At 36.1% G+C, this 21,317-nt stretch overlaps 1 protein-coding gene across 1 annotated transcript in view; it reads right to left on the bottom strand.

The window, feature by feature from the left end:
* LOC130012428 (mucin-5AC-like) overlaps window positions 1-21,317 on the bottom strand; it is a 539,248-nt gene that overhangs the window by 330,666 nt on the left and 187,265 nt on the right. The gene's annotated exons all lie outside the window — the stretch shown is intronic.

Raw genomic sequence — 21,317 nt, 5'->3', positions numbered from 1 at the left:
AGCTATCGTTTTTAGAAATATTGCAGTAATTTTAACAATAATCATACTATTTTAATTTTCGATACATTTTGGCATAGCTTGAGATGGGGCACATATCTACGCTACTTTTGATTTTTGATTTTCGGCAAATCTTCGCAGAAATTAGGCGCCAAATTTCGAAAATTTAAATTTTTACAAAAAACTTTTTTATTTATAAATATTTTTTATTCGTGTTTTACGCAAAATTAACGAGTCATCTGACTTGAGCAAAAATCTTAATTTTTTTTGTCTCAGTAATTTTCCTTGGCCGCCATTGACTAATTCAGTTTTTCAGTCCTACATTAATTATTTATAGTTCGATTTGTTTAAAACAAAGTGCATATGCTCCGTTGTCTCAATTGTCATTTTTTTGTTACCGATAGAGTTATCTGTCGGCACCGGAAGTGGCGTAATTTTACCAAAAACTACAATTTTGACAGTTAGGTACCACTTTTCGAAAGCAAATATTATTTTTTTCAAATCTGGTATAACTGAAAGGGTGCGCCCTTTACAGGCGCACAAAATGTTGGGCTCAGTTTTTTTAATTTCGATTCCGTTTTCGGGCTATTTCGATTAAAAGGTGATAAAAGGTGTAAAATTAAGCTATTTACAACCCATCCAGCGTTTTCATATTTTAAAATATTACTTCGTAACTTTCATAAACTCGTAGCAATAATCTATACGGAGAGAATGTATGTGAAAATTAATTTGTAATATGCGCAGTTGCCGAGAAATGGTCAATTTTGCATGAGTCACTCTTTACGCTATTGTGCCTGTAAAAGAGTCAATTATTATTGGATTTTCATAAAAGTGAAACTATTTGATGCATAATGTCAATTGAGACTAGTTCAACTCAATTTAACATTTTCAATGTCACCGGAAATGACGAAATTTGGACAAAAACTGTATTTATAGCCTTCGAAACAAATAATTTATTCAAATGAGTTGTATTTGTTGTTTGTTTAAGATTTTGATATTTGATTCTAATCAACTAAAAGAATGAACCCATACGATCATATAGATATCACAAAATGGTTTCTAACTTGTTCAGTTGCGGAGAAATAGGCAATTTTCAACAGGTCACTTTTCAAGGTTTTTTGTCCATAAAAGTATTTTTTATAATTCGATTTTCATGAAATTTTCACTGTGTGATACCTAATGCCATTTACGATTTCATACAAGTAATTTAAGATTTTCATTATCACCGAAAGTAACGTCATTTTGGCAAAAACTGTATTTTTAGCCTTCAAAACATATTTTATTCAAATGAGTCTGATTTGTAATGTTTTTAAAATTATGATATTTGATTCCAATCAGCAAATAGATTGAACCCATACGATCATACAGATACCAGAAAATGGTTTCTAACTTGTACGGTTGCAGAGAAATAGACGATTTTCTACAAGTCACTTTTCAAGGTTTTTGGTCTATAAAAGTGGCAATTATTATTTGATTTACATAAAATTTTCACCATGTGATGCCTTATGCCATTTCTGATTTCATAAAACTAATTGAACATTTTCATTATCACCGGACGTACTGTACACTTACATGTAACAAATGTATAAAATGAATTGATATTGCTGGATTTGGTTGATTCGGCATCCATTTTATTTGATGTTTGCAATGCTTATGTGGAAACCTGTTAAATGGTTTCATTGGTACCGGAAGTGACATGTTTAGGGTAACGTGGCACCGGTGAAACCCGTCATTACTGCATCGCAGTTCTAGTTAGTCCATTGTTTTTGTTTGGATTATTATTTTTAAGCTTTCATATGTATTACATATAAAAGCTTATTGTTTCTGTTAAGATTATTATTATTATTTTTTTTTTTTTTGTGTATTTTCTGCAAATCGGATTTCTCGGAATCTAACCGTGAGATCTCTCTGAAACTTTGACCTACCCCCCCAAAATTGGGTGGCAGCTTTTGATTAAATATATTTTCAAAACGTTTCACGAATCCGAAATCACTGAATTTTACGAACGAAGATACTGACCTACATTCCAATAACTCTGTGACTAAGAGACCTATTTTACTAATTCTTTTTTCTTTGAGTACATTGAAACATTTACTTCAAATCTGCAATTTCGGATTTTCGAATTTCGAAAATTCGTCGCTGTGATTTCGAACCGGAAGTTGAAAGCAACTTGACAACTTCTTTAATAGTTGCACGATTTTCATGAAATTTAGTATGTATGTAGATCTTACCAATGCGACTTGAAAAATGTCATCAGAAATTTTCTAAATTATCTCCCCTTGATGAAATTAAGGATCAAAGTTTTCAAAAAAATCGACGAAATATAGGTCATATTGCCTTGAATTTTTTTTTCTTTACTAGCTACGACACTACTGATTCGTACACAAAAAATGGAGTTTTTTGCCCATTCTGGAAGTGCCACCATCTTGAAATGTGAAATGTCGCTAAGGCTTTTTTGATATTTTACTTACAGACAAGGGAATTATATTTTCCGAATCCTTAAAGAAAAGCCCATAAATTGTAGGAATTAGAATTTTGATTTTTGGCAAACTATGGACGCCATTTTGAATTGAAAATGAAAAATAGTGAAAAATTCACATTAATGGGCTTTAAAACATCCACAATTGGTCGTGGCTTAAAGAATCTGTCTCCTATTACCGAAATTAATACATTTCAGGATAGCCTGGCTCATGGTCGAATGTTTGGTATTTGAATATTTCAAAAATTCGCATTTCGCCTTTGATGTTTTCCGTGCCGACAAGGTTGCTTTGAGTTTACCATGAGTACCAAATTCCGGCGAGGAACATTTCACGCTGGTACCTAGGTACCCTGATAATTTCAAGGTGATACCTGCATTCGTTCAAGTCAGTTGTTCTTGGCACGGCTCCAGGTCGGTTTTTTTCTAAGTCAATTTACGGCTTCTATAAGGGGAAAAAGGTGTAATTTCGTCGCGAAACCGGCACCGATTGTCCAAAAACCATGAAATTTGGACACAATACGCCCATTACCACCCGGACTCTGTGCTTTACTCCCATTTTGATCCCATTAAAAAAAATTTTTTTTTAGCAAAAAAACGATTTTCGGAATTTAATATTGGTTTTAATTAATTTTGAAATTGCAAATGCAAAGAGATTTTATCGCCTCTCCCGTATGTGATAGGTATTAGTACTATACACATTATCCTTAAAAGACAATTTTTTAAGATGACCGCAACGATGTATCGACACTAGAAACCGAAATCGCCTATTTTGACCTTTTTTGACTGCTGAGGCATCCTACCGGTGGTCCAAATCTCTGGAATTTCTAGCGGTTGGCTGCGCCGCGATGATATTTATCACATATTAAAAGGAGAAAATGCTCAGATATCAAGAACAATAAAAATTCGATAAAATACGGCAATTTTTTAAGCAAAAAAACTTTGATCGGTGGGGGTGGGTTTCGAATTTATTTTCAACGTTCTCGGAATTCCAGACTCTTCTATTTTTAATATGTGATAGCTTGAATCCCAAGGTACATCCCGTGCAAATTTGAAGGCAATCGGCCCAACGGAACGTTGCCTGGGCAGAGCAAATCAACCCCGGTAGCGAAAATTTGCTCATTCTTCAACGCTTATTATAATAGATCAATCCGGGTCCCCGATCCACCGTCACATACCAAACCACTCCGAAATATACCCAAAATCCCCAAATCGACCGTAATTTCTTTTGACTTCGCGCATGCGCCATGCTGGAACCAAAGGTACGATGACTACCAAATTCCGGCAAGGAACTTTTCACGCTGGTACCTAGGTGCCCTCAGAAATTCAAGGCGATACCTGCATTCGTTCAGGTCGTTTGTTCTTCACACGGTTCCTGTCGTTCGGTTTTTTCCGCCATTTACGGCTTCAGTAAGTGCGAAAAAAGTGGAATATCGCCACGACACCGGCACCGATTGTCCGAAAACCATGAAATTTGGACACAATACGCCCATTGCCACCCCGGACCTTGTGCCTTACTCCCATTTTGATCCGATTAAAAAAAAAGAGTTTTAGCAAAAAAAAAAAAGATTTTCTGTCAACTGATGGTCTCTATTTGGAATTGAATATGAAGAACAGTGAAAAATCCATGCATTTCAGGATAGCTCGAGATCAAGATCAATTTTTTGGTGTTTGAAAATTTCGTATTTCGCCTTTGACCTTTTATGTGCCGACAAAGTTGTTTACAGGACAATTTATGCCTTTAATTTTCAATATTTACAAATTTAACCTAAATATTCGAACAGCTAAGGTCAATCTGATTCAAACAATGTTAGTTCCGTTCAAAGTTATTTCATTTATTTTTTTGATATTTTCCTGCCACTTTTTAGTTCTTTCCCGCCATTTTCGTTTTATGTTCTCATCCATCCCGTTTTTAAACGGCTTGATCCATTTTTCTGAAACTTCTGGAACGGAAAGTCATCCCGATTACAGCAATCCAACTCTCAGTTATTTCCCTTTAGTTTTCAGATTATTTTGTTGCCCGGGTGCAATGTTTCTCACTATATTTAGACTTGTAACTTCGCGACTTTTTCACCGATTTTGATAATTATTTTTTGTTGTTCTTTTTTCTTTTAAGATACTTGATATAATCCATGTCACGTGACGATGAATATGAAAGCTTTCATATCTGCATGGGACAGTAGCAGATCTAGTTATTATTATTTTTCTTCTTTTATTTTGATAAGATCTCAGCAACTGCTTGTCTCATTGTTACGAAGTCTTCGATTTTACTGGGAAAGTGGGTTTGATTTAGAGGATAAAGCTATTTTGAACGTTCTGCGAAACGTCTGAAATCACCGAAATTGTCAACAAATCTTCGTAGATATTTGGCGCCAAATTTAGAAATTTAAAATTTTTACAAAAAACTTATTTATGAATAATTTTTGATGATATTTTACACAGGATTAAAGAGTCATCTTATTTCAGCAAAAATATGAAGAAAAATTGTCTCGGTAATTTGCGTTAGCCACCATTGGCTAATTTAGTTTTTCGGTCCTAGATTTATTATTTATTGTTTGATTTGTATAAAACAAAGTTCATATGCTCCGGGTCTCAATTGTCATTTTTTTTTATACCGATAGAGTTTTCTGTTGACACCGGAAGTGACGTAAATTTACCAAAAACTACAATCTGGACAGTTCGGTACCACTTTTTGAAAGCAAATATTATTTTTTTTCAAAATCTGATACAACTAAAAGGCTGCACCCTATACAGGCGCACAAAATCCTGAGCTCACATTTTTTAATTTCTATTTCATTTTCGAGCAATTTCGAATAAAAGGTGAAAAAAGGTGTAAAATTAAGCTATTTACAACCCAGTCAACGTCTTCATATTTTAAAATATTTTTTCATAACTATCATAAACTTGTAGCATTAATCCATATGAAGACAATGTATGTTCAAATTAGTTTGTGATATGAGTAGTTGCCGAGAAATAAGCAATTTTGCAGGAGTCACTTTTCATGTTATTTTGCCAGTAAAAGAGTCAATTATTATTGGATTTTCATGAAAGTGACACCCCTTGATGCAGAAAACAAATGTGATTTATATCAAATTGATTGTTTTTAGGCAATTCTTTTATAGACTTTAAATCAAATTATTAACATTAAAAGTAAAGGCAGACAGACTAATAATAGGTGGAAAAGGTGATTTTGAGATTATGATTATACATTTGATTTTATTAGCTTTTCAAGTAGATCTCATCATTCTTCTCACAAAACTTTTTACAGATTCAAAATCGGATGAAAACTTTTTTTTTTATTGAGGCTCAAAGTTGTGATTTTTGAAATAATTCTTGGTTGAAAAAAATATTGATTTTAAAAGTTAAAAATGCATTGGTTTCCCCATAGAAAATTTGGTTCCAGATCGATATCTGTTTCCGATCATGGAGAAATAGGCTCCCGCGGTAAATAATAATAATAATAATAATAATTTTAGTAATCTCAATAGGCTTTCAGAAGAATAATAATAATCTTAACAAAAACAATAGTGTTTCACACAAGCTACGCAGTGTGAAACCCTAATAATTTAAGTAAAAACAAAAGTCTTTCAGACGAAAGTCTGAAAGCCTAATAATTTTAGTAAAAATAATAGTCTTTCAGACAAAAGTCTGGAAGCCTAATAATTTTAGTAAAAACAATAGTCTTTCAGACAAAAGTCTGAAAGCCTAATAATTTTAGTAAAAACAATAGTCTTTCAGACGAAAGTAATAATAATAAGCCTAATAATAATAATAATTTCAAGTTTCATGAAAATCAGAAGAAAATTGTGACCTCTAGGAAGGTCCACAACATTGATATACCATATTTTTTATGCTATTTGAGTGTCAGTTTTGGTCCGATTTTTACAAAATTCGAACTCAAGCATCCTTAGGGTGTAACGGTGATATATTTAAACGTTTTTATAAATTGGATAAAAATTATGACCACTACAGGGTCCACAAGCTAAAAACGCAATTTTTCATACAATCAGGGGCCATAATTCAGGAAGTTACAGTCGGATATGCGCAAATATTGCAAGGAACCAAGATCTTTGGGTTATAAACTTACATTTCAAGTTTCATCATAATCAGAAGAAATATGTCACCTCTAGAGGGTCCACAAGCTTGATATACCACATTTTTATGCTATTTGAGAATGAGGGGCGGTCATTTTGTCTGGCAATTTTGGTCTGATTTTCATGAAATTCAATTTCAAACTCAACCAACAATACTGTGTAACAGTGATATATTCCAACATCCCCCTTTTTCCGGTCAGATTTATATTTTTTATATTCATACATATAATTGATAAGTATGCGTAGTGTAGTTTCTTTGCACAACTGTAAAAAATTTTGTTGTTCGTGCTATTACATTGTGAGATTTTCCCTCTTCCAACTTTCGATTTCGAATTTTTTTATTAGCAAAGGTGAATACTCATACTGAATTTCAAAAAAGACACTAAATCTTCATGTGAGGTTCTTTGGGATTCTTCTATAATGGGATCTTTAACTATTTAGGGTTTCACACTGTGTAGCTTGTGTGAAACACTATTGTTTTTGTTAAAATTATTATTTTTTTTTTCCAGTTTGATTGTATCTCAGAAACTACTTGTCGGATCGATTCGATGTCTTCAGTTTTACTGGGAAAGTGGGTGTGACTTAGAGATTAAAGCTATTTCGAATGTTTTGCGACAATGCGAAATGTCCGAAATCTTCGATTTTTTAAATATTGCCGTAATATAAACAATAATCGTCAGATTTTAACATTGGATATATTTTGACATAGCCAGAGACAAGGCGCATAGCTACGGTTCTTTAGATTTTTTTATTTTTGACGAATCTTCGGAGATATTAGGCGCCAAATTTTGAAAATTTAAATTTTTATGAAAAACTTTTTTATTAATGAATATTTTTATGTGGTATTTTACCCAGGGTTCAATGGCAACATTTTTTGTCAACGTATTTTTCCTTGGCCCCCATTGGCTAATTTAGTTTTTCAGTCCTGGATTAATTATTTATTGTTCGATTTGTATATGCTCATATGCTCCGTGGTCCAAAATGTCATTTTTTCTTTGTTACCGGTAAAGTTGCCTTTCGGCAACGGAAGTGACATAAATTTAGCAAAAACTACAATTTTGACAGTTCGGTACTACTTTTTGAAAGCAAATATTATTTTTTTCAAATCTGGTATGACTGAAAGAGTGTGCCCTGTAAAGGCGCAGAAAACATCGGGCTTAGTTTTTTTTTAATTTCGATTTCGTTTTTGGGTCATTTTGATTTAAAGGTGAAAAAAGGGAAAAGACCATGTTTTAAAATATTTCTTCGCAACTTTCATAAACTTGTAGCAATAATCCATACGAAGAGAATGTATGTGAAAATTAGTTTGTAATATGAGCAGTTGCCGAGAAATGGGCAATTTTGCATGAGTCACTATTTACGCTAGTTTGCCTGTATAGAGTCAATTATTATTGGATTTTCATAAAAGTGACACCATTTGATGCATTATGTCAATTTTAACTAGGTCAAACCAATTTAACATTTTCAATGTCACTGGAAATGACGTAATTTGGGCAAAAACTGTATTTATAGCCTTCGAAACAAATAATTTATTCATATGAGTCGTATTTGTTATTTGTCTAAAATTTTGATATTTGATTCAAATCAACTTATAGAATGAACCCATACGATCATATAGATATCACAAAATGGTTTCTACCTTGTTCAGTTGCGAAGAAATAGACGATTTTCAACAGGCAACTTTTCAAGGTTTTTGGTCCATAAAAGTGTCAATTATTATTCGATTTTCATAAAATTTTCACCGAGTGATACCTAACGCCAATTACAATTTCATTCAGGTAAATTAAGATTTTCATTATCACTGGAAGTAACATCATTTTGGCAAAAACTGTATTTTTAGCCTTTAAAGCAGATATTTTATTCAAATGAGCCTGATTTGTAATGTTTTAAAAATTATGATATTTCATTACAATCTACAAATAGATTGAACCCATACGATCATACAGATACCCAAAAATGGTTTCTAACTTGTGCGGTTGCAGAGAAATAGACGATTTTCTACAAGTCACTGTTCAAGGTTTTAGGTCTATGAAAGTGGAAATTATTATTCGATTTACATAAAATTTTCACCATGTGATGCCTTATGCCATTTTTGATTTCATAAAACTAATTTAACATTTTCATTATCACCGGAAGTAATGTAATTTTGTCAGGATCACTTACATGTAACAAATGTATACAATGAATTGATATTGCTGGATTGGGTTGATTCTGCATACATATTATTTGATGTGTGCAATACTTATATGGAAACCTGTTTAATGGTTTCATCGGTACCGGGAGTGACATATGTTCAAGGGTAACGGGGCACCGGTGAAACCTGTCATTACTGCGTCGCAGTTCTAGTTATTATAACATTTATATTCTTCGTTTTTGTATGTTCTTAACAATTGTACTATTATAACAATGTATGTGGAGAGGGTATCGGTAAGTTTTCGTAACTTTTGTCCCAATCCGTTTGTACTTTATGATCTAGTAAAATAAACTATGTTTAAACTAACCAAGTTAACTGAGCAGTCGATCTTAAACATTCCATTCCAATTGACTTCCATTGCATCTATGACAGATTGGATAATTAAAATATCGAAAGATATCAAGATCTCTGGGTTATTAACATACATGGTAAGTTTCATCAAAATCGGATAAAAATTGTGACCTCTAGAGTGTCCACAACCTTGGTATTATTATGCATATATTTGTCCAGTTCAGCATCACAGGAAAGCACCATCGACTGCAATGCTTTCATGGCAAGGGATTTAAAAAAGAATTAAAACTTCACTTCACTGCTGAGTAATTTTACTAGCTAGAAATCGCTTAGAAAGCATCTCTGACGATTTAGACCCACAGGAGCTTCCAGGCCCGAGGCAACCCCTTGCTCCTCGCCTAAAGTCCTACGATGGCAGCCCCCCCCTCCTGATTTCGGTCCCGCGTCATTTCGGACTTGTGACAATTCGGACTCGACGTTTCATTATTGGGCAGGTGACATGTAGGTCTGGGACAGGTGACGTTTTGGACTCGAGAATAAGTTGAAAGGAAAAAATTAGATATTTCAGACTTGGACAGGTGACGTTTCGGGCTCGGGAATAAGTTGAAAGGAAAGGTTAAACACAACTGTCATCGTTTCCCATAAAAGTAATTTATTTGTTAAAAAAAGAAAAATATATGGTAGAGAATTTATTTCAAAATGACCTACACCAAAAACAAAAGTAAATATTAACTCGACATGCACTGCTATTACAAGACCCTAGAATGTTTTAACCCTTGTCGGTGCACGTGGGGTCTCTGTGGACCCCATGCACATGTTTTATAGTGTTTTGTAATACCTACTGGGAACAACTTGATGAAATTTAGTGACTTTGTCTCCTATACACTTTTACACGTAGCAAAGAGATCGGCATTCATCTGCTTCCAACATGCAGAATTACGTTACATGCAAATCAGGCCAAACGCTTGAAGGGAACAAGGGGTCCAACCGGACCCCTAACTTATAACTCACAGTAGGGATTTTGCTAATGTGTTTGCTGCCTGATACAATATAGCGTATGCCAGAGTATTCTCTCTTTTAGAATTTGCATGTTACAAATACCAAAAATTAAATTCCTTCGACAAGCTTGTCATAGATAGCAGTACCAATCGATAAATTAGTGCGTACACAGAAAACTCTTTTTGGAAAATATCAGAAATGGCAACGATCAAAGTGGGTACAGTAATTAAAGCTGATTAACCGATAATCCCTATATTACTGTAGTATGCGCAAAGAAACCTTACAGTTTTTTAGTGGACGAGGAAAAACGTGAGTTGTCAATCAGCTACCCAATACCACCCCATACTACCCAATTCTACAACATAATAATGCAAAACAGACATATCATTTGATTTTTTTCAAAAATAGAGAGTTATATTGCGGGAAATGTACTTCAAATGTGAAATCAATGTCTGGCTGTTCCATTTGCCTCCCTATACCACACCAAACCAGTCAATAATAACCCAATACTACCAAATAGTCATCAAATACTACCCAATATGATCAAATAGCAAGCTAATATTGTCAAATAACAGCACATTAGTATAATTACTGCAACGAATATTCAATATTTTGCAGAAAATTGAAATGTTTACCCAACTATCTCCCTTTACAACCGGTAAATAGATTTTAGATTGCTACTCGATTTAATCATCTTCTTTGGCTTTGCAGTTGGTTTTCAAGACGACGAACTTAAAATAAGAAAAACAAGTATGCCGATATACCATATTTTATTCCCAAAATTACCACTTGATAGGGTCGTCTGTCAAACAAGGTGGGTTTTCTCCTGTACATTATACATGTACATGTTTTCGCGGCAGCATTACTGTATTACAACTCCTTCAATTAATTATAGACAATATTATTTCGACCCTAGCTTCTCGCAAATTCCTTGCGAGAAGCATGGCAAAACACGATGTAACGTATCTCGGGAAATTCAACGGCTCGTCTAATAAATGAACGCCCTAGATAATTGAACGAGAAGTCCATTTTTAAACGCATCTCAGGAAATTTTAACGGCTCGTCCAATAAATGAATGCCATAGATAATTGCACGGGTAGTCCATTTTTAAATGCATCTCGGAGAAACTAAAGCCGTTGACATTAATCTAAACCAAAGTACTAATTAAACCATTTTTGTTATTCTTCAACGATTTTTATCAATTATCGAACAGGGTTTTGAAATTAAACGGTATGAATAGTAACCAATGCTAAAAAACCCATATTAAACAATACCATATTTGTAGTGAGAGATATTCACCCCTAGCAATAATTAAATCAACTTTCAGTCCATTTCTCACCCCTGTTAATTAACACACCATATCTACAGATTTTAGCCTTGTGGTATTCAATTTGTTGTGATAATTAGAATTTTACCGATATTTGCAGAAATTTACTAAAATGGCAAGAAATCTATACCTGATTTGCACAAATATCCCATTCTTCTAGTATACCATATTTTTACACTGTTTGCGTACGAGGGGTGGCCATTTTGGTCCGCTTTTCACGAAATTCGAACTCAACCGTCATTAAGGTGTAATGGTGATATATTAAAATCTTTTTTTAAAAGTTAGGTTGCCACTCAATGAAACATACGCTCACAACAGCTAAATCGTCTGAGTAGTCAACAAGAGTTGTCGCATATTTTTACTTTTTTCAGTAATGAAACATTTATAATACACTAAAATCTGATTAAGAGTAACAACTCATCAAGTAATTATCAGAAAATCATTTAGTATACAAAACATTTAATATCATGGATTTAGCTGTTACCAAAATTCAATGAAAATCAATATACTTGTTCATCTCAAGACCTTAAACTCTGTGTATCAAACCTGATGAAGTGATCAAGGGCCATAACTCTGGCAGTAATTATTGGAAATCACTGAAAATCAATAGGATTCTTTGTCTCATGTCTTTAAACGCTGTGTATAAATTTAAAGTCAATTGGATATTAAGTTTGGCCTCTAGAGTGTCCACAAATTTTTTTGAAGTGATCAAGGGCCATAACTCTGGCAGTAATTATCGGAAATCGCTGAAAATCAATAGGCTTCTTCGTCTCTTGACCTTAAACACTGTGTATAATTTTAAAGTCAATTGGATATTAACTTTAGCCTCTAGAGCGTCCACACGACTTTTTTGAAGTGGACTCGGGACCGTCGGACAGGATGACAATATACGACCACATTTCAATGTCGGCGTATAAAAACATGATTTTTCGTACAATCAGGGGCCATAATTCAGGAAGTTACAGTCCGATATGCGCAAATATCGAAAGGAACCAAGATGTTTGGGTTATAAACTTACATTTCAAATTTCAACAAAATGAGATAAAGATAGGATGCCAGGCAACGAAACATACGCCCACAGCAGCTAAGTCGTCCGGCAGTCTACAAGAGTTGTCGCATATTTTTTCTATTGTCTATAATGAAACATTGGATATCGTTGTAAACCAATAGGCTTCTTCGTTTCATGATCTTCAACACTGTGTATAAATTTAAAGTCAATCGAATATTAACTTTAGCCTCTAGAGCGTCTACAAGATTTTTTTAAGTGATCAAGGACCATAACTCTGACAGTAATTATCGGGAATCGCTGAAAATCAATAGGCTTCAGGGGCCATAATCCATGAAGTTACAGGTCGATACATGCCAATATCGAAAGAAACCAAGATCTTTGGGAGGTAAACCTATATTTCAAGTTTATAATTGTGACCTGTAGAGTGTCCACAAACAATAGTGGACTGACGGACAGGGGCGACAACAATATACTTTAGCCTCTAGAGCGTCCACAAGATATTTCAAAGTGATCAAGGGCCATAAATCTGGCAGTAATTATTGGATATCGTTGTAAACCAATAGGCTTCTTCGTCTCATGATCTTCAACACTGTGTATAAATTTAAAGTCAATCGAATATCAACTTTAGCCTCTCGAGCGTCAACAAGATTTTTTTAAGTGATCAAGGACCATAACTCTGGCAGTAACTCTGGCAGTAATTATCGGGAATCGCTGAAAATCAATAGGCTTCAGGGGCCATAATCCATGAAGTTACAGGTCGATACATGCCAATATCGAAAGAAACCAAGATCTTTGGGAGGTAAACCTATATTTCAAGTTTATAATTGTGACCTGTAGAGTGTCCACAAACAATAGTGGACTGACGGACAGGGGCGACAACAATATACTTCCACATGAAAATTTGGGCGTATAATTAAAAGAGCTCATGGGACACAATTAGTACCAAACACACCCCTCCAAGTACGAAAGCCCAGAAGGCTCATTCCAAATTCATGTCTTACCGATAAAATAGCAAATTGGCAGCCCCCCCCCCCTCAATTAAACAAATTAGAATTTATATAAATTGTAATTTTACACAACTAATTACTTCTAGTTTACCCATCTGGGCCGGATAAATACCCATTCCAAATTACTAGATTCCAAATTCCAAATTCCAGATTCCAAATTCCAAATTCGACATAATCATGAGACATTACAATCATCATGGCTGCGGCCGAGAAAATAAGTGTCGCCGATGCGGCGGGTTTGACGTATACATTCCATATACCTGGAAGGTTTACATTGGAGGAACTGATTAAGTGATCAAGTACTACTACTGCATCAAGGCCTTTACCTACCATACCTAAAACGTTGTTGGCGGTAGCATTTAACACATCTGGCCTTCCCTTGGGCTCGGGCGGGACGAATACACATACTTCCCACTATGCTACATGTAGGCTACATAATGCTGGGGGCGTGCATCGCTGTACAATTGATAGGCCTATGGGACTTACTGAACTTTGCGCAACATAAAATGAAATGAGCGAAGTTGGGACAGCGACTATTATTTTTTACCCTGCCCTGCCAGTTTTTTTAAAGTGGGACTAACACGGCCACATAATAGCCTTTCCTCAATATTCAATATCTTTGACTTTTATTAATAGGCCCAGTGGCAACACTCCATGGGGTGACAAGTAGGCCTATGTCTATAAATATTTTTCGAGCACACCTGAAATTGTACAACACCTATGACAACCATTGTTTCACTCACTTCAGGCCAGGCATTCCCTGGAACAACCTCCTTAGCCTACACAGACGGTGCTAAGCCGACAGAGAAGATTGTTGTCCCATCTGTGGATGGTGTTTTCATCATGCCTGAAGGTGGCTGGGTCAATGATGGAAGAAAATACTTCGTTAATATTAAAGGTATGTAGCGTACAAGCTGCACAAAATAGCTAGCCCTAACCTGTACCCAGAGACTTGAGATTTTTGTGCAATTAACTCGGGTTTCCTCTCTACATCACCGTTAACTGTGTTTTTATAAAACGCTCACATTGAAATGTGGTCATATATTGTCGTCGCCCCCGTCCGTCCATCCATCCGTCCATCGGTCCGGCGTCCACAATTGTTTGTGGACGCTCTAGATGCTAAAGTTAATATCTGATTAACTTTAAATTTATACATATTGTTTAAGGTCATGCGACAAAGAATCCTATTGATTTTCAGCGATTTCCAGAGTTATGACCCTTGATCACTTCATAAAGTCTTGTGGACGATCTAGAGGTCAATGTTAACATCCGACTGTATACACAGTGTTTAAGGTCATGAGACGAAGAATCCTACTGATTTTCGGTTATTTCCGATAATTACTTCCAGAGTAATGACTTCAGATTGATACACAGAGTTTAAGGTCTTGAGACGAACAAGTATATTGATTTTCAATGAATTTTTATGACTTCAACAGCTAGATCAATACTAAACATTAGCATGGGACAGAATTTTATAAAAAAAAACAAACAAATTCTAATGGTTTTCTGATAATTACTTAATGAGTTGTTACTCTTAATCCGATTTTTAATGTATTATAAATGTTTCATTATCGAAAAAAGTAAAAATATACGACAACTCTTGTTGACTACTCGGACGATTTAGCTGCTGTGGGCGTATGTTTCGTTGCGTGGCAACCTATATTTTCCACCTGATTATATATTATGAAGAAAGGTTTCGGTCTTGTGTGAGGTTTCATACTAAAAAGGCACAATTTACAAGATGATAGATTCTGTGTGCGTGTGTGTGACTGTATGAACCTTTAATTTCAAGTGAGCACCAAACAGCCCTGCGAGTTATAAAACATACCCAGAAGGCCTATTCGGTAAATATCAACATCATTTCTTCTAGGTGATGGAGATAAACGCTTGAAAAGAATAAGACATCTTAGGGGGATTCAAAAGTAAAAGGTATTCAACTTCCAGTAAAAGGAGTCTTGCAGAGGAATCATCAACCTCAAGCAAAAGCAAAAGAAGTCTTGCAGAGCAATCGTCAACCTCCAGTAATTCTGAGTAATTGGATTCGTGCAGAGGAATCGTCAGCCTCCAGTAAAAACGATGATAAATCGTCAAAGGTGAGCATTGTTGGGATTATTGTGTATCAGTAAATACGGCTGTAAATAATATGATGCAACACTCAGACGGCCATGTGTCGGTCGGCCAGGTAACAAATATAAAACAATAACTAGAACTGCAACGCAGTAAAGACGGGTTTCACCGGTTCCCCGTTACCCTTGAACATATGTCACTTCTGGTACCGATGAAACCATTAGACAGGATTCCATTTATAAGCACTGCACACATCAAACAAAATATACGCAGAATCAACCCAATCCAGCAATATCAATTCATTGTATACATTTGTTACATGTAAGTGATCCTTCACAAAATTACATTACTTCCAGGGATAATGAAAATGTTAAATTAGTTTTATGAAATCAGAAATGGCATAAGGCATCACATGGTGAAAATTTTATGTAAATCGAATAATAATTGCCATTTTCATAGACCTAAAACCTTGAACAGTGACTTGTAGTAAATCGTCTATTTCTCTGCAACCGTACAAGTTAGAAATTTTAAAATTTTAAAAACATAATTTTAAAAACATTACAAATCAGACTCATTTGAATAAAATATCTGTTTTGAAGGCTATAAATACATTTTTTGCCCAAATGGCGCAATTTCCGGTGACATTGAAAATGTTAAATTCGTTTGAACCAGTCAAAATTGACATTACGCATCAAATGGTGTCATTTTTATGAACTAAGATTGACTTCTAAATCACAGGGACTTGACGGTTCTTGTCCTGTTTCTCATTAACAGATGGTGTCAGAAAATCTATTTAATCGTATACACCAACCCCCTTTATTTCACCTGACACAAATAAACACAAACGTCAATTTTTTTTTTTGCAGATTGTGGTAGAGGCAAAGAAGACCTGATCCAAAGACCCACGTTTCAGACTTGGATGGATGCACTGCAAGAAGAAGGCCTTCACGCAGGTGAAGGCTAAGGATGGCGGTCTGATTAGAACCATTCACGTGGGAAGCCTTGATTTGAGCGTTGAAGATGTTCTGAGCTACGGACGAAGCATCTTTTTCGAAGGGGACGAATCAAAGTTTGGAAACATTGAGGATATGGACTTGCATGTTGGTGATAGCCAGGGAAGGCAGCTCGTTCAGTTTCAAGACCTGCAGGGATCGAAGTGTGGTCTTGGTGGCTTCTTGAAAGCGTGCGGTTTGTTTGGCTTTAAGTACGCGTTCTTTTTAATGAGCAAACCTAAAACCCATGATACTGGCGAATCTGAAGAGCTAGTTGAGCAAGCCTATGCCCCAGAAGAAGGACAGCAGACAGAGACAGAAGTGGTGGATGTCTCTGTGAATGGAAGTGCAACCGAAGCCAACGCACCAAACACCATAAGGGTACATTCCAGTTCCGACATACCATTACCAACAATCCCAAGAAAGCTGCTTACCGCCCAGACCTCCCCCGACCAGGTCAGCGAAGCAATGTCACTGAATCCGCCTGATTTAACCATAACCTACGTTCGCGAAACAGTGTCATCCTACTCGGGACACATCAGTCATTTAAAATGTGAAGGTATTGCACAGTACGAAGGGCTGAAAATGATCCATCTGATTGGGAGGATGAAACAAGTTACAATCCGTGTATGAACGGTTTCGCGGTTAATTCAATTAGTGTTGGCACAAAGAAACTGCTGCAGGTGTCCTACAATGACATAAGTGACGAAGAAGAACTACATGGTACTTGGCAATTAATATGTCAGTTCCCTTCAGCTCCAGAAAATCTTGACGGCAACATCGTCCATCACCCCCCAGAAATCTGGGGGTATGACGGGACATAATGATAAACTTCGCTATGATTGGTACAGGGGTGAAAACCTGCTCTGCAGTGGCAATTCATTGTGTTTACTTATAATCAAGGATCCTGGAACCTATTACTGTATGGTGCATGTTGGAGATTTACCTGCTGAAAAATCCAGACCAATCACCGTCGTTATGGCATCTCCTGCTGTTCTACCTGTTCCTGACAAGAATGTTGCATGTGCTGTGCCCGAAATCGCCACCTCTGACCTCGACATAGATAAATCAGTTCATCTTGGGACAGGTACATTTGAGACTGTTTTCAAAGGGATGTGGGTGGGTTCTCCTGTTGCTGTAAAAGTTATTCAAGTCTTTCCACGTCAGCGAAGTCAAATTATGAAGTCAATAGAAAAGGAAATACAGATCAACACTACGTTGAGACACCCAAACATAATTCAATTCCTAGCGTACGCCAAGGGAAAGGCGTCAGTTTGTCTTGTGCATGAATTCCTGGACGGTTGCAACATGGAAGACGCAATATTTGATGCAGACATGAGACTAGACATAGACATGCAACTTAAACTGTTCATTGCCCGACAACTCTTGCAGGGCGTGGCGTACATGCACGCACTGCGTCCATTCATCGTGCATCAGGACATTAAATCTGGAAATATTCTCATCCAGAAGAACACATTTGTTACCAAGCTGTGTGACTTTGGAATAAGTAGGATTAAGTCCGTTCTTGCCAGCATGGCCGCCGCGACGAGAACAACAATTGGTGTAGACGGATCGCCAGGATACATGGCTCCTGAGTGTCTAGTTGGTGGTAATAAATCAACAACCGCCACTGACATGTGGTCAGTTGGAATTACATTACTTGAATTTTTCAGCGAACGCGACGCGTGGGAAATGGATGATTTACACTCCCCAGTAGATAAGATAAAAGAAAAGATGCAGCAAGAAATGTGTCCAATCAAGGAGTCCGACACCGTTCCACCAGAGGTTCGAAGTTGGTTGAAAGAGTTTGTCAACTACAACCCTTCCGCGCGCCCCAGTGCAGTTGATATCCTCACAAAAATGAAGAATGAGAACCTTGGACAATTATAATCGTTTTGCGTTACCTATAACAGGAAGTTAACAGCATTAACCTTTTTTTATATAGCATGACACCCCTTTAAATGATAAACTGAATTTGGAGGTCACTATTAGGAGAGAGTTTGTAGGCCTACACCCAGTCCAGCCTGACTTTACCTTTTGCAATTCATCGTTTCAACCAAATTTATTTTCCACCGCGTCCAGATTTCATACCTAACCAACTCATCTCGTTTTACAAATTTCATTTATCATTTTACAAGATTTCATTTCTTGGTTTCTTGGTTTACGGACACCCATGCCAGCTCTTATATTGGCGATCGTTACAATCTTGTCTGCACTAATTTGTGTTATATTGTACTTAGTCGTTACAGTGTGCAGAAGTTACTAAACCGAATTTATGTTTGTTTATCATTTCCATGTTTGTCTTTGAAATGTGTTGAGGATGCTTTTCTTTTTTTGGGTCCGCCCTGTAGTGCGAGTGTAATTGATTTGGGTTTTTTTATCATTTGTTTTTTTTTATCATTTTCATGTTTGTTTTTAAAATGTGTTGAGGATGCTTTTCATAGTCCCCCCTGTAGTGCGAGTGTAATTAATTTGTTTGTTTATCATTTTCATGTTTGTCTTTGGAATGTGTTTATGATGCTTTTCTCTTTTAAGTCCACCCTGTAGTGCGAGTGTTATTGATTTGTTTGTTTATTATTTTCATCTTTGTCTTTGAAATATGTTGAAGATTCTGGCATACAGAAGCTTTTCTTTTTTAAAAGGGACCCTAGAGGCAGCTAGTTATATGACAGTTGTATGGCCACTTTACGACAGGTGGTGCTAGTAATGACTGCGAACTTATGAATTAGTATCATATGTATTCAATCGTATGTTAACCATGTTAACAAACAGTGGATTTTATTTGCAATGATACATAAAAGTCCGTCTAATTAGGGTAGTAACTATATGCATGTGCCAATAAGAAGCTGCCTCTAGAGGCCCTGTAATAATCCCAGGTCTGCGTTGCAGTGTTGATGGTAACAGTCATCCTATTTACCGACCATAACCGACTTTTACGTTTACAAGATTTTTATCCTGCAAAAACGAATGTTCTGATCAATCCGGTGTAATATTGATCTTTATCGAGTTTTAAATGATATTTGAAAATTTCGAAACATTTGCACCAAGTAAGGTTGAGAAAATCCACAACTTAAACACCAACCACAAACCCTGTTCGGTGTTTATAATTTCTACCAAACCTAAAATTTGGGTCATCAAATTTTTACTTTGATGAATCTAAAAATACATTTTTACATGGCGTGTATTTCATTGCCAGACTTCAGTTCCTTTTCCTCATTTTATTGCAACCCGGAAAGTACTGACCAAAACAAAGGTTCAACGCTGAGCAGAGTTTTACAGTTAAAGTTTTAACAGTGGATTCGCTGTCTTTAAATTTTCAGATATCATTTAAAACATCATTATATCATTATAACACATGATCAGACTAACATAGATGTTTAGCAGTTGTTTGCAGTTAAACGTAAACTGATCAACGTAAACGTCGGTTTGGGTCGGTAATTCAGTGAAGCATTATCCGATACTCTTTGTCGTACGTTGTTTGATTCCTGATCTTGTCTTAAAAATGACATGAATCACACGTAATTTGTACCCATCATTTATTTTAGCATTTGAACGAATAAACACAGTTTGCTGCAAAAACCATCTTATTTTGAGTTAAATTGCTGTTCCTGCCAGAGTAGACAACAGTTGACCGCATATATCGGAAGGAATCGATGATGTCTCCGTAGGAATCAAATTCTAATTATAACAAGTAATTTCATCAATCAGTTTTACGTAAAGTGCGGAAGCCTCGTCGACATTGTTTGGGGTTTGAATACCTGGCAAAACAAGCTTGGCGTGTTCGCGAAATTGTTCAGTTTGTCCATTTGCTGATGGCTGTTGAAACTCTGGAAGCTGTTGACAGATCTCGATATCCTGCACAGCACAATCGATTACATAATCATGCGTGTCGTATAATTGAGGAGTGAAAAACATTACATCTGGTTTTCCTTTTGGTCCTTGACTGTTTCGATTCACCTGAAGTGTGTGTTGATTCCATTCAATTGCAACTCTGTCTAGTTCTTCCTGAATGACTTGCATGAAGCAAAAGCGGAGACATTCGACGTGCAGAGGGTCGGAATCGATATACAAGCCGGTATCTCGTAAGTCCTTGAAGAAACTAATCCACCAATCAGCAGTGTGGCGGCGGAGAATAGACCACCAAGCTTCTATCCTTTGATTTGATGAACTTTTTCCGTACATGAAGCAACAACGGTCATCTTCTGTCCTTAATGAAACTATACACCAAGTTTCATCAATCTCACTTAATTAGAACTAAAGTTATCGTGTCCCAAAGCATCAACCAATCAAATTGCTTATCTCTGCTTACCCTAAGCGGAAAATGCTCATCTTCGAACTCCATCAAGGCATTGACCTAATCAACACATACACCAAGTTTGAACATTCTAGCTCAATTAGGAAGAGAGTTATCGTGCCCCAAAGTATCAACCAATCAAACTGCTTATCTCTGCTTACCCTAAGCGGAAAATGCTCATCTTCGAACTCCATCAAGGCATTGACCTAATAAACACATACACCAAGTTTGAACATTCTAGCTCAATTAAAAGTTATCGTGTCCCAAAGCATCAACCAATCAAATTGCTTATCTCTGCTTACCCTAAGCGGAAAATGCTCATCTTCGAACTCCATCAAGGCATTGACCTAATCAACACATACACCAAGTTTGAACATTCTAGCTCAATTAGGAAGAGAGTTATCGTGTCCCAAAGCATCAACCAATCAAATTGCTTATCTCTGCTTACCCTAAGCGGAAAATGCTCATCTTCGAACTCCATCAAGGCATTGACCTAATAAACACATACACCAAGTTTGAACATTCTAGCTCAATTAGGAAGAGAGTTATTGTGTCCCAAAAAGTGTGACG

Source organism: Patella vulgata, chromosome 4 (genome assembly GCF_932274485.2).
Source record: "Patella vulgata chromosome 4, xgPatVulg1.2, whole genome shotgun sequence".
Taxonomy (NCBI): domain Eukaryota; kingdom Metazoa; phylum Mollusca; class Gastropoda; family Patellidae; genus Patella; species Patella vulgata.
This window is presented reverse-complemented; position numbering and strand designations above follow the sequence as displayed.